This window comes from Hyla sarda, chromosome 4 (genome assembly GCF_029499605.1).
Source record: "Hyla sarda isolate aHylSar1 chromosome 4, aHylSar1.hap1, whole genome shotgun sequence".
NCBI lineage: Eukaryota > Metazoa > Chordata > Amphibia > Anura > Hylidae > Hyla > Hyla sarda.
Window position 1 is genome coordinate 269,824,595 of NC_079192.1, and position 14,651 is coordinate 269,839,245.

The following is a 14,651-nucleotide window of genomic DNA, read 5'->3' on the forward strand; positions in this document are numbered from 1 at the left end:
AAAATAAAAGAAAACACACTTTCTCTTACCTGCCAACAAGTCCCCGGAGCTCCGGTACAGGTGTGCGGTCCCCGGGCTGTATTCTTCTTACTTCCTGTTAGCCCAACACGTCACACGGAGCTTCAGCCTATCACCGGCCACAGCGATGTCCCGCCTCGGCCGGTGATAGGCTGAAGCTCTGTGTGACGTGCCGGGCTAACAGGAAGTAAGAAGAATACAGCCAGGGGACCGAACACCTGTACCGGAGCACCGGGGGAGCGTATGCAGGTAAGAGAAAGTGTGTTTTCTTTTATTTTGCAGCCCAGACGGGATAAAAGGAAAAAAGTGCGTGCCGGACTACTCCTTTAATAGAATTTCAGTTGTTTGGCTTCTTTTCTTTTAGAAAGATTTGTTCACTAAAATCCTTACCATCTTTTGATGTGTGTGTGTGTGTTTGATATTCGCTAGTATAGTACAGTGTGCATTGAATTTTCCCTTTTTAAGAGTCCATTTATTCCTGCACATATTTGATGCGCAGGATTTGAAGCTGCAGCTTTTATGTTGTATGTAAACTAAATGACTGAACCTAGGTTCAAATTTGCTCCAGTAACTTCTACCCTGTTATAGTTGGTAAAGCGGAATCTCCCCCTCCCGTTTAGCCTATAGTAGTAGTTTTTTGTTTGTTACTCAATCTTATGATACAATGTGACAAGAATTCTTGCAGTGACCTGGGTTTTAATGTCCGATTCCACAATTGCAATTTTTGACAATGACTCACTTTTAGGGTGCGTTCACACATAGGATCTGCTGTGAATTTGAAGTTGTAAAATCTGCAGTGTCAGATATTATAAGGCAGTTCTTATGGATTTTCAATTGCCTTGTAAAATCTGCAACTGCGGATCCGCAACTTCAAATCCAGTGTATGTGTGAATGCACACTTATAGCAGAGTGTTTCAGCTGTGAATGAATGCTGGTACATGAAAAGGGAAGTTGCATTCATGCTATATTTGGGAGTTATGTTCCCCTTCCTTTTCTGAAATTGCAGAATGGATCAGAACTCAGGGGGGAAAAAAGTTTGTTCAAAGAATTCATCTGTTCTTTGTGCTAGAGTGAATTTCGACCAAAATAAATACATCAAAGATCAGCTCTTCTAAAATGTTAAGAGGTTCTAGACTCATTTGTAACAACTTTGGGTTACAAAATGACAACTTTGACCACAATAGCTCATAAATTACGAATTCATTTAAAATGAGTTGTCTTCTATAATGCGTCTCTATCTATATTCTTAGGGTACATGGACTTTATAAAGGAATATATCCTGCTCTGGACTCTGTATGAAGAGGCAGATCAGATCATGCACCCATGCACATTACATGGATAGCTGCCCATCTGTGGCGATGAGATAACTGCTTCATTAGCTTCTTTTTCAACTCTACCATATCTGTGTTGTTGTGTATAACAAAATGATCACATAAACCCCATCAGCCCCTTAGTGTGTTAGCGCACATCTACACTATTATTGTTACTTGTCTGCATGCATAGTACTAGTTTCTGCTTTTTCATTGTCTGTCTGCTGTTTACTCCTCCCCTTGACTTTATAGCATGGTATGTGACCCGTTACAGTTTTGATTAAATATTTTCTCATTCTCATTTTAGTTATTTATTTTAGATTTCATCTCTTGTTCGCCAGCAATAATTTTCTGCTGTATTATCCAGAGAGAAGAGCCAGAAATTGTCATGAATGTAATTTAGTACTTTCTCCTCTTAGCACCTTGTTATATCTTTTTTGCACTGTGAAAAATGTCCGAGTCCTAAGAGATGATGTGTACGTTCTCACTCTCTGTAGAACATGTAACTAAAATGCACTGTAAATAACTGTAACATCTAATATATTTATATATATTAAATTTATTTAATGTTAACTGTGTACTTGTTATCTGGTTTGTTTTTCTTTTCCCAATGGTTTGATGGGCTCTAATCCTGTAAATTATGTTAGTTATAAAAGTGATTTGCAAAACATTATCACTTGATCCGTTTGATTCTTTAGGTCTGCCACCCTGCCACTATGGGCATATCATGAACTTGCCCCTATTAGCTTTGAGAGTGGTACACAGTGAAGAAGTACACAACTCTAAAAATTCGGGTCACAGATACACCAAAGCAGCACTTAATAAAATGATCGCTTCTGTCCTTGTTCAGTACTTTATTGCCCTTCAAACAGTACAATAATATATATATTAAGGATTCAACATGGCAATTATTTGCAAACAGCCGTGCCACCACTTTGCCACAGCTCTACCTTATATCAAATAACTGAAGGAATATGGAAACTGAGAAGATGCTGTTATTACCTGCTGTGTTGGTGGGTATCCGCTCACGTTGTTTAAAGCATTTGGATATGAATGTGTATCTCTTGACAATGTTCTAATGCAGCCAGCATCTGAGATCCAGTTTAGGGGTGCGGTACAGCAAGCCATTATTTCAGGTCTGTTGGGTGGGATCCTCAACATTGCTGCTTGTTATATCGAATAACGTTTTTGTGCACGTCAAGCTAGACCTGACTCTGACACATACCATATCGCCCCTAAAAAAGTGATGGAGCAACATTTATTATAGTCCACACTATTTAAGCTTACAACTTCCCTTTTTAATGTGTTTTTTTTTTTTTTTTTTTTAACCTCTCTCTATTGATTGATTTTCTCATGGGAAATCTGTTACTTAGTATCTGCACAGAGAAAAGTAAAGGAGCAGATCTTAAAGCAGAGTATATTAAAGTACATGCCCCTGCATTTTCAGGGAAGAAGTGTCTAGGGAAGGTTTTTGTGAAATTTAGACTGTTTACATGTTCAAGATTCTATCAAGATTTAGGTGTGGATTCTGCAACTAACTGCCAACTCCAAATGAATAGGGTATTATTTGGCCTATTCACATGCAGCAGCAAATGAGATTCCCTGGCACATCAATTCCAGTTCAAGCCTCATATTTCTGCCATATATTTTATTTGCAGTTTAGATTTGGCACTGTGTAGTTTATGTTCAGTTTGTGTCATTTTCCTACTTTTTCAAGTTATGGGAATAAAAATAACTTTTGAAAAGACTGGAGTTTTAATATACTTTGTTTCTGTAGCTAAAAGCTTTACTGCTTTAAAGCGTGCCTGTCATAGTTAAAAAAAAAAAAAAAAAAAAAAATTTTACTCTACCTAATCCTGATCATGTACATATAATTTTTATTTGTCTAGGACCTATATCCCTTACAAATAACATTTATATGTTGCTCCCTTGCTTTGCGTTCCTGCCTTCTGGAGGGGAATGTCCATCTCTCTCCCTCACTGTGGATGACTCGTCTGGGAGCAGCCTGTCAGTCTGCAGATCACTGGACTCTGTAACCCTTTCTTCCCTGGGTAGTCTACAAATCACTGCACAGTAGTTTTTATGCATACATTTTCTATCTGTTCCTAATAAAGCTGGATCCTAATCAACATAGCTGTCACTGTGTGTCATTCAGCTTTCACAGACTCCTGAATGTCTGATCAGCTTCTTTGTCATTCAGAAAGCTTTGGCTGTTTAAGCATGCTTGGAGTTGTAGTTTTGCAACAGCTGGAGCTGCAGTGTTTGTAAAGCACTGTGTTAGAGCAGTGTTGCCTTTAGCTGTTGCAAAACTACAATTCCCAGCATGCCCACACATCCTTTGTCTGTAGTTTTGCAAGAGCTGGCGAATACACAGCTCTAAAACAGAATTTTACAAAGATTGTACCCCCAGCTGTTGCAAAACTTCAACTCCCATCATGGGAGTTTTAGTTTAGGAACAGCTGAAGGCTGTAGTGGTGCAATGTTTATCTCCTATACTGGATACCAACACACTTTACGGCCGGTATCCAGTATGCTGCAAAATACAGAGTAGTCTGTCTGCATAAAGACAGATGACCCCTAGTGGCTGCTATTTTCATTGTAGATATTTTTTTTTTGTAAAACTGGCTTTAAAAAAAATAAATGTATATTTAAAAGTCATTGTACCAGTAGTACTACAAAATATAAAGTTTTTCATAGTGACAGTGCCTCTTTAACTACGCATAATCCTACCTCCTCAGCCAGCCTTCTTTTACCTATTACAAGATAGAGTTTAGGGATTTTCAGTGAGTAAATTAAAATAAATAAAAAATACTGTCTACTTCTTTACTGCAATGCTACACTGACCACACCAATCCCCTTGCAGTGCATTCTGTTATGTCCCAACCCATAGAAAAATCCTACTCATTCAATTTCCAGCTGAGGCAGGTGACCACTTTGACCATTGATTGATTGAGGGGGCATTTCTTATATTTTGGGACAAATAACAGGAAGCTCTAAGCAGCGAGAACAACATTGGTGGGGGATCCGCAACAAGTGGGTAAATTATTTTTATTTGAAATGTATTTCTGCCACCCTTAGCAGTTTCAACCCTTAAAATAACCTGTTTAACCCCTTAATGAGAATGGACGTAAATGTACGTCATGGTGATGTGGTACTTAACGCACCATGACGTACATTTACCCGCCACCATGATCGCGAGCATCAGAGCGGTGCTCGCATCATGCGCGGCAGGTCCCGGGTGCTATCAGCAGCCAGGGACCCGCCGGTAATGGCGGACATCCGCGCGATCATGCAGATACAGATCACGGCATCTGCGGCAGTGCCCGCGCTGCCGCGGGGATCCGATCATCCCGCATGGCAGCCGGAGGTCCCCTCACCTGGCTCCGGATGTCTCCTGGGGTCTTCTGCTCTGGTCTGAGATCGAGCAGACCAGAGCAGAAGATCACCGATAATACTGATCAGTGCTATGTCCTATACATAGCACTGAACAGTATTGGCAATCAACTAATTGCTATGAATAGTCCTCTATGGGGACATAAAAAGTGTAAAAAAATAAAAATTTCAAAAGCGTAAAAAAAATTAATAGACATACTTGGTATCGCCGCGTGTGTAAGTCTGAATTATTAAAATATGTTAATTTTCCCGTACGATGAACAGCATAAACGTAAAAAAAAAATTGGCCCAAAATTGCAGCTTTTTTTGTCACATTTTATTCCAAAAAAAATTTATAAAAAAATTTATAAAAAGTAAAACCTAAGCAAAAGTGGAACTGATAAAAACTACAGATCATGGCGCAAAAAATATCACCCCATATACGGAAAAATTAGAAAGTTATAGGTGGTCAAAATAGGGCAATTTCAAACATTCTAATTTTGTTAAAATGATTTGAGATTTTTTTTAAGAGGTACAATTATAGAAAAGCATATAACATGGGTATCATTTTAATCCTATTGACCCACAGAATAAAGAAAATGTAATTTTTACCGGAAACTGTACAGCGTGAAAACAAAACCTTTCAAAATTTGCTAAATTGCGGCTTACTTTTCAATTTTCCCACATAAATAATATTTGTTTGGTTGCACCGTACATTTTATGGTAAAAAAAGTGATATACTTACAAAGTACAATTGGTGACACAAAAAACAAGCCCTCATATGGGTCTGTGGATGGAAATATAAGAGAGTTATGATTTTTATAAGGCGAGGAGGAAAAAATGAAAATGCAAAAATAAAATTGGTCTGGTCCTTAACGACGCAGGACGTATATTTACGTCCTGCGCCGGCTCCCGCGATATGAAGCGGGATCGCGCCGTGATCCCGCATCCTATCGCATCGGTCCCGGCACTCATCAACGGCCGGGACCCGCGGCTAATACCACACATCGCCGATCGCGGTGATGTGCGGTATTAACCCTTTAGAAGCAGCGGTCAAAGCTGACCGCTGCTTCGAAAGTGAAAGTGACCCGGCTGTTCGGGACCACCGCGGTGAAATCGCGGCATCCTGAACAGCTTACAGGACACCGGGAGGGCACTTACCTGCCTCCTCGGTGTTCGATCGGCGAATGACTGCTCCGTGCCTAAGATCCAGGCAGGAGCAGTCAAGCGCCGATAACACTGATCACAGGCGTGTTAATACACACCAGTGATCAGCATAGGAGATCAGTGTGTGCAGTGTTATAGGTCCCTATGGGATCTATAACACTGCTAAAAAAAAAAGTGTTAATAAAGGTCATTTAACCCCTTCCCTAATAAAAGTTTGAATCACCCCCCTTTTCCCATAAAAAAAATAAAACCGTGTAAATAAAAATAAACATATGGTATCGCCGCGTGCGTAAATGTCCGAACTATAAAAATATATAATTAATTAAACCGCACGGTCAATGCCGTACGGGCAAAAAATTCCAAAGTTAAAAAAAGCGCATTTTTTGGGTCACTTTTTATACCATTAAAAAATGAATAAAAAGTGATCAAAAAGTCCGATCAAAACAAAAATCATACCGATAAAAACTTCAGACACGGCGCAAAAAATTAGTCCACATACCGCCCTGTACGTGGAAAAATAAAAAAGTTATAGTGGTCAGAAGATGACATTTTTAAACGTATAAATTTTCCTGCATGTAGTTATGATTTTTTCCAGAAGTGCGACAAAATCAAACCTATATAAGTAGGGTATCATTTTAACCGTATGGACCTACCGAATAATAAGGTGTAATTTTTACCGAAATATGCACTGCGTAGAAACGGAAGCCCCCAAAAGTTACAAAATGGCGTTTTTTCTTCGATTTTGTCGCACAATGATTTTGTTTTCCGTTTCGCCGTGCATTTTTGGGTAAAATGACTAATGTCACTGCAAAGTAGAATTGGAGACGCAAAAAATAAGCCATAATATGGATTTTTAGGTGGAAAATTGAAAGGGTTAGGATTTTTAAAAGGTAAGGAGGAAAAAACGAAAGTGCAAAAACTGAAAAACCCTGAGTCCTTAAGTGGTTAAAGGGGTACTCTGGTGAAAAACTTTTATTTTTATTTTTTAAATCAACTGGTGCCAGAAAGTTAAACAGATTTGTAAATTACATCTATTAAAAAATCTTAATCCTTCCTGTACTTATTAGCTGCTGAATACTACAGTGGAAATTCTTTTCCGTTTGAAACACAGAGCTGTCTGCTGACATCATGAGCACAGTGCTCTCTGCTGACATCTCTGTCCATTTTTAGGAACTGTCCAGGGTAAAAGGAAATCCCCATAGCAAACATATGCTGTTCTGGACAGTTCCTAAAATGGACAGAGATGTCAGCAGAGAGCACTGTGCTCGTGATGTCAGCAGACAGCTCCGTGTTTCAAAAAGAAAAGAATTTCCGCTGTAGTATTCAGCAGCTAATAAGTACAGGAAGGATTAAGATTTTTTAATAGAAGTAATTTACAAATCTTTTTAACTTTCTGGCACCAGTTGATTTAAAAATAAAAAAAATAGTTTTTCTGGAGTACGACTTTAAGTTTAGCTATTAGATAACAGTAAATTCAAAAGGAAATCCCTTCTTTCGGAAAAAAAAAAATCTCGTAAAAGAAAATATACTGCATTATAGGCTTCTATTAGAGAATAATGTAGAGGTTCATGTATATGCCTTCTGCTTACGTGTTTTTGCTGGTGTGAGATTTCTGCCATTTCTGATTGCAATTCCTAAATTTCCCATAAATACTCTGGCTGAGGGTGTGGTATCACTGCATCTGGTCATTTAATCAGGCTTACGGATTTTATGAAGTTTTAACTTTTGCTGCAATAAAATATCTATTTTGCCAAATTTATTTTTAATCACGGAGGAAAAAAATAATTACACCACAAGAAATGCATTGTGTTAACACAGCTACAGCAGTAGTGAATATCTACTACATATCCTCACTCATCCCATAGCAGCAGTATACAGATCCGGGATGGCTCTGTGAGCTAACAAGAGTTAGCTGACCCAGGAAGTACCTGTATGCCCTGGGTGCCTGGTACTTAGCACATCAGGATATACATGCATGCCCTGAGAGTCATCAGAACTATGAAGGGAGCGCAGCAGCTGCACTTACTTCAAATACCTTTTTCTTAACATTGAAAAAAATAGATCACAGCACAGAGAAAAAGAGAAACCTTTTATTTTTTTATTTTTTTTGAGTGCATTTTTTTGATTTTCAGTACAAAGACTCATCAGACCACACGCAGCATGATCACTGGGATCCGATAAATCAAGATGGCAGATGGAAATAGATTCAAAGGGTAGGTTTATTTGTCTTAGCTGTAAGATTAATAATGTCGCATATACAATACCGGGGGTTTACGTTCCAAATGAAGGCCAAGCGGCCTTTATAAGATCATTATTAGCAACTAAATTTTATCACTCTAAACATAAAGTTATTGTATTAGGAGACTTTAATGCGCCTTTATGGCCCTCGATAGACTCCACTACATCAAGAGTAATTAAGGAACAGACAGATATGTTTCAAATAATAGCTAAAAATAAATGATATGATGTATGGAGAATAGAACATCCTTCTGAAAGGGACTATACCTTTTTTTCTCATAGACATAAGGTATATACGAGGATTGATTACATATTAGTCACAGAATCACTTCTTAGTAATGTGAGTGACTCGTCTATAGGGACAATAACCTGGATGGATCGTGCCCCGGTTGTTGTCACTATACACGACTCACTCTCAAAACCTTGTAGAAGTATATGGAGAGCTAATCCATACATAGTGACGCATCCAGATCTGAAAGAGAAATTAGCGAGTAAGATGTGTGACTTTTTTAGATATAATCAGGATAGTGTAGCCAAACACCCCACTCTGTGGTGCGCTTTTAAAGCAAATTTAAGAGGCCATATAATAAATTAGAAATCTCTGCACAAAGGATTAAAATTTTACAGGAACTGTCAGAATTACATAGACAAAATAAATCATATTTTTCAAGAGAATTAAATCAGCAAATTTCTAAACCTAATGATAGGTTACACTTCTGGATTTTTATAAATATGATATTGCTATGAAGAAACTTAAGCTGCAAACGTATTCACAATCTAACAAAGCAGGGGCACATTTAGCCCGACAAATTTAGAGAAGATAAAGCTAGAATTACTTTTTTTTTTTTATTCCAGATGGTTCCAGAAGTTATGATCCTCAAACTATAGCAAACACTTTCTCAAATTATTACTCAACACTTTATAATATATCAAATGACACTCAAATTAACCACCCTACCCTCTCAGCTATACAATCTTATCTTGCGGGAATTACAACAAAGCCTCTCGCACCACTTCATATTCATAATTTATCAAGACCAATTGTAGAGTCAGAAGTGTCGCAAGTCATTAAGGCTCTAAAAACTGGGAAGGCTCCAGGCCCGGATGGGTTTATTAAGATAATTTCACCCCAGCTCACTGAATTATATAGGGAAATTAGGTATAATGCCTGCTGAAATGTTGGAGGTAATCATTGTTACTATTCCCAAGCCGGCCCCCACAAGTCCAATACATTTTAGGCCAATTTCCTTATTAAATACTGACCTAAAAATGTATTCAAAAATGTTGGCAGAGCGATTAGCAGAAATACTCCCCGATATTATTCACCCTGACCAAGTTGGGTTCGTTAAAGGCCGACAAACATCGGATGGAACGAGGCGGTTTTTGGATGTTATTGCAAAGGCAAAACACGGTCGAATGCCTTCTCTGCTCCTTTCTCTGGATGCGGAGAAGGCATTCGACCGTGTACATTGGGGATATTTAGAAGCAGTTTTGCGGAAATACCATCTCCCCCCTGAATTCATTAAGGCAATTATTGCAATGTATTCAGGACCTTCGGCAAAAGTATTTACAGTATGGGCCCTTTCTAAACCATTTTAAATTCTTAATGGAACTAGACAAGGGTGCCCCCTTTCTCCCCTATTATTTACTTTATTTATGGAACCCTTTGCCGAATATATACGCACGTCATCAGAAATTTTAGGAGTAGAAATAGGAGGCATTGACCATAAAATAGGTTTATTTGCAGATGACGTGCTAATAGCACTGACTTCACCGTCCGTCTCGCTTCCATCCATTATGAATTTTATTAAACTGTTTTCGGATGTTAGTTATAAAGTGAACATTAAAAAATCAGTTGTACTGCCAATATTGATCACAGATTCTCTTAGGAACGACCTAGAAGCTAATTATACATTAAACTGGGCAGAGGACAGTATTACTTATTTAGGGATTAAATTATCAACAGATTTCGTTAATCTTCCCCTACAAAATATAAACCCTCTTATCTCTCATTAAAGAAAAAGCTGATTCATATTCAAAACTTCCAATGTCATGGATAGGCCGAATTTCTGTGGTAAAGATGTTCCTTCTGTCCAAGATTATATACATATTTAAAAATTTACCAATCCTATATCCAGCAAAGCTATGACGCAATTACAGGCTATTATAAGGAACTATATATGGAAAGGTTGGAAACCCAGAATAACCGCTAACATATTACGCGCACCAATTGCATTGGGCGGGATGGGATACACAGATATTCCTACATATCACAGGGCAGTAATACTTAGTCAACTAAAATCTTGGTGGCACAACCACCATGATAAAGCCTGGTTTTCAATATAAACATCCATGTTGGAACTGCGAGATGCTGATCTAGCCCTGTGGTCTGTGGGAATCTCTCAACATAAAATTATTACAAATACACCAACAGTAAGGGCGGGCATTAAAATATGGAAAGAAATAATATCTAAAGACATTTTCAACCCCATAAAATATTTTGAAACGCCTTTTAGAGTCCTACAATTATTGCTCCCACAAACAGATTTTACCCAATGGAGTAAATTGGGAATGATAAATTTAGCTGATATATCTACAATAGAAGGGCTTACCCCTTTCTTGGATTTATGTTTTAAATTCAAAATTCCAAAGACAGATTTTTTTAAATATCTGCAATTAAGACATCTTATGAGTACCTTAAAATATAGTTCTTCAGAAGACACTTCCCTATACACAAAATTTTTCATAAAGGGATAATATGGAAAAGGCAATATCCTAAGCATATGCCCATATGGTCTATGTTAAGGAGCCAGATAGTTTTTCATTTCAAAAAGCTTGGGAAAAAGATTTGCGCCGTAACTTCTCTATGGAGGAATGGCATTTTTTTAAAATCTTCCACTTGAAATCTCTAGATGCTCCAACCACTTGGATATATCAAGGAAAATAATGTATAGGTGGCATTGGGTACCATACCGACTTAACCAAATTTCACAGAATTTTTCGAAATTTTGTTGGAGATGTAAAATAAAATATAGAATATATATAGAATATAGAAATAGACCAATTAGGTAATACCCTCTGGTTATGTAATATGTAACAAAGAATTAGATTGGAAGGAGTGAATGATTAGATGTGTGAATGTATGGTTTCTCTCTCTTTTTCCTTTTTTTATTTTATTTTCTTTGTTTTTTTCTTTGTTCTTTGTTTTTTTTCTTTGTTTTCTGTGTCTATGTGTAGATAGATGTTCTATACATATTTGACTGTATTGTTTATATGTGTTTGCAACAAAAAAAAAAAAAAAAAAATAAAAAAAAAAGATGGCAGTTGGAGATCTGCTCACCTGCTCCACAATCCTCTTGTGTAGTCTGACTTTTGGCAGTCCATACAAGTGGATCCCCAACCTCATTGAACAGTAATAGCAATCAAAAGATTATCCCCCATCCACAAAATAAGAGGATGGGTGTCTGATCATGGAGGGACCAACTACTGCATGTCTCCAAGGTGGGGGCCGCTCTGCTACACAATTAAGACACTTATCCCCTATCCACAGGATAGGGGATAAGTGCAGTTCTCTCAGACAACCCTTTTCCCCCTGGCCCTTTTTTTGTGAAACCACTTCCTGATCAGGGTGGCAGTCCCTCTCTTACTTTCTAGTGCAGAATAAAACAAAAACTGGTAAGGGGTAGAAACCTCTATAGCAGAGTCTGAAGTCACCCACACACGACATGCTATAGATATCTCTACCCCTTCCCCCCTTTTTATACTGCACAAAAAAATTAAGGAGGTGGATTCACCAAAAGGGCCAGGTTAAGTTTTAATACTAGGTCCAGGATATACCATGTTGGACCTGTGGTATATCTGTTCTGATCACTGGTGTGTGTTTTCAATGATTTGTTTTGTTTAGGTTGTGACCTTTTATTTAGGCTGTGACATTAATTTTTTTGGGACTCTGTGATCACTGTGGGACATGCCTACCTAATGATGGAACTACTTGCCTACTGTGGAAGACAGGGAGGGCACTGAAGAAATGTGGAGTCTTCATATGAAGAAGAAAAGGAAAGGGGATGACTGCAATCCGAGTCACCTATGAGTTGCTTGATGTAACTGTAATCACTGACATGGTATACAGGTATTGTGTACAGCTGGTATCTACTCCTAAATGATCCTGTATGTACTCACTTATATGGTATACAGATCCTGTGTACAGCTGGTATCTACCACTATATGGTGTATGTATGTGGGAATATTGGTCTTTTGTATAGTGGATTTTATTCAGTATCAATATAGCAGTGTTAGTCAGTGATACTGGTAGTGGTGGTCATGGTGTCACCTGTGCAGTTTTGTTTGAAGATAGTGACCATTTTTGTATTTTGTACTGTTATTATTGTTCTCTTTATACAGGATGTGGGCAGTAACAGTATGATGCTAATATGTATGGTCATAATATTCCTCCATGTATACTGGTATTATTGGTAATATTGGTCTCAGTATAGGGGATTTGGTCAGTAACAGTATGATGGTCATCGGTATGGTGAATATTTCTCCCTGTATACTCTTATTTTGTCACAGTATGACTGTCACGATTCGGCTTACGGGTTGTGGATCCGCTGTGTCAGCGAGGGATTGGCGTGGACCGTGCTAGTGGACCGGTTCTAAGAGGCTACTGGTTTTCACCAGAGCCCGCCGCAAAGCGGGATGGTCTTGCTGCGGCAGTAGCAACCAGGTCGTATCCACTAGCAACGGCTCAACCTCGCTGACTGCTGAGAAGGCGTGGGACAGAAGGACTAGGCAGAGGCAAGGTCAGACGTAGCAGAAGGTCGGGGGCAGGCGGCAAGGTTCGTAGTCAGGATGGATAGCAGAAGTTCAGGTACACAGGCTTTGGACACACTAAACGCTTTCACTGGCACAAGGCAACAAGATCCGGCAAGGGAGTGCAAGGGAGGAGATCAGATATAGCCAGGGAGCAGATGGAAGCCAATTAAGCTAATTGGGCCAGGCACCAATCATTGGTACACTGGCCCTTTAAGTCTCAGAGAGCTGGCGCGCGCGCCCTAGAGAGCGGAGCCGCGCGCGCCAGCACAAGACAGCAGGGGACCGGGACGGGTAAGTGACCTGGGATGCGATTCGCGAGCGGGCGCGTCCCGCTGTGCGAATCGCATCCCCGACGGCCATGACAGTGCAGCGCTCCTGGTCAGCGGGACTGACCGGGGCGCTGCAGGGAGAAAGACGCCGTGAGCGCTCCGGGGAGGAGCGGGGACCCGGAGCGCTAGGCGTAACAGTACCCCCCCCCTTAGGTCTCCCCTTTTCTTTGTCCGGTAACTGCCTCCCCTGGGATGAGGACACCGGGAAAGACTGGAGGGTTTCCTCAACGGCAGGCAGTACAGCAGGAGTGGGAATGGGGAGGGAGGGCAGAGGGCGAAGCCTGGCACGGGGCAGTGTGTCACCAGGACGGGGGCCATGAGGACGCACAGAGGCTTGCCTGACGGGGCTGGGAGGGGGGGAGAGGCACTTCTTATGGCAGGCAGAGTCCCAGTTCTTGATCTCCCCGGTGGTCCAATCAAGGGTGGGAGAATGAAGCCGGAGCCACGGCAGACCGAGGAGGACCTCAGAGGTACAGTTGGGGAGAACGAAGAGCTCAATCCTTTCGTGGTGGGGTCCAATACACAACAGGAGGGGTTCTGTGCGGTAACGCACGGTGCAATCCAGTCTGACTCCATTGACCGCGGAAATGTAGAGCGGTTTGACGAGACGGGTCACCGGGATGCAGAATTTATTAACAAACGACTCCAAAATAAAATTTCCAGAGGCACCAGAGTCCAAGCAGGCCACGGCTGAGAGGGAGGAGTTGGCTGAAGGAGAAATCCGCACGGGCACCGTGAGACGTGGAGAAGCAGACTTAGAACCAAGAGACGCCACACCCACGTGAGCTGGGTGCGTGCGTGCGTTTCCCAGACGTGGAGGACGGATAGGGCAATCCACCAAGAAATGCTCGGTACTGGCACAGTACAGACAGAGATTTTGTTCCCTATGGCGATTCCTCTCTTCCTGGGTCAGGCGAGACCGATCCACTTGCATGGCCTCCTCGGCGGGAGGCCCAGGCGTAGACTGCAAAGGATGCTGTGGGAGAGGTGCCCAGAGATCTAAGTCTTTTTCCTGGCGGAGCTCTTGGTGTCGCTCAGAAAAACGCATGCCAATGCGGGTAGCCAAATGGATGAGTTCTTGGAGGTTGGCAGGAATCTCTCGTGCGGCCAGCACATCCTTGATGCGACTGGATAGGCCTTTTTTAAAGGTCGCGCAGAGAGCCTCGTTATTCCATGATAACTCGGAAGCAAGAGTACGAAATTGGATGGCGTACTCGCCCACTGAAGAATTACCCTGGACCAGGTTCAACAGGGCAGTCTCGGCAGAAGAAGCTCGGGCTGGCTCCTCGAAGACACTCTGGACTTCAGCGAAGAAGGCCTGGACTGTGGCTGTGGCAGGATCATTGCGGTCCCAGAGCGGTGTGGCCCAAGACAAGGCCTTTCCTGAAAGAAGGCTTACTACGAA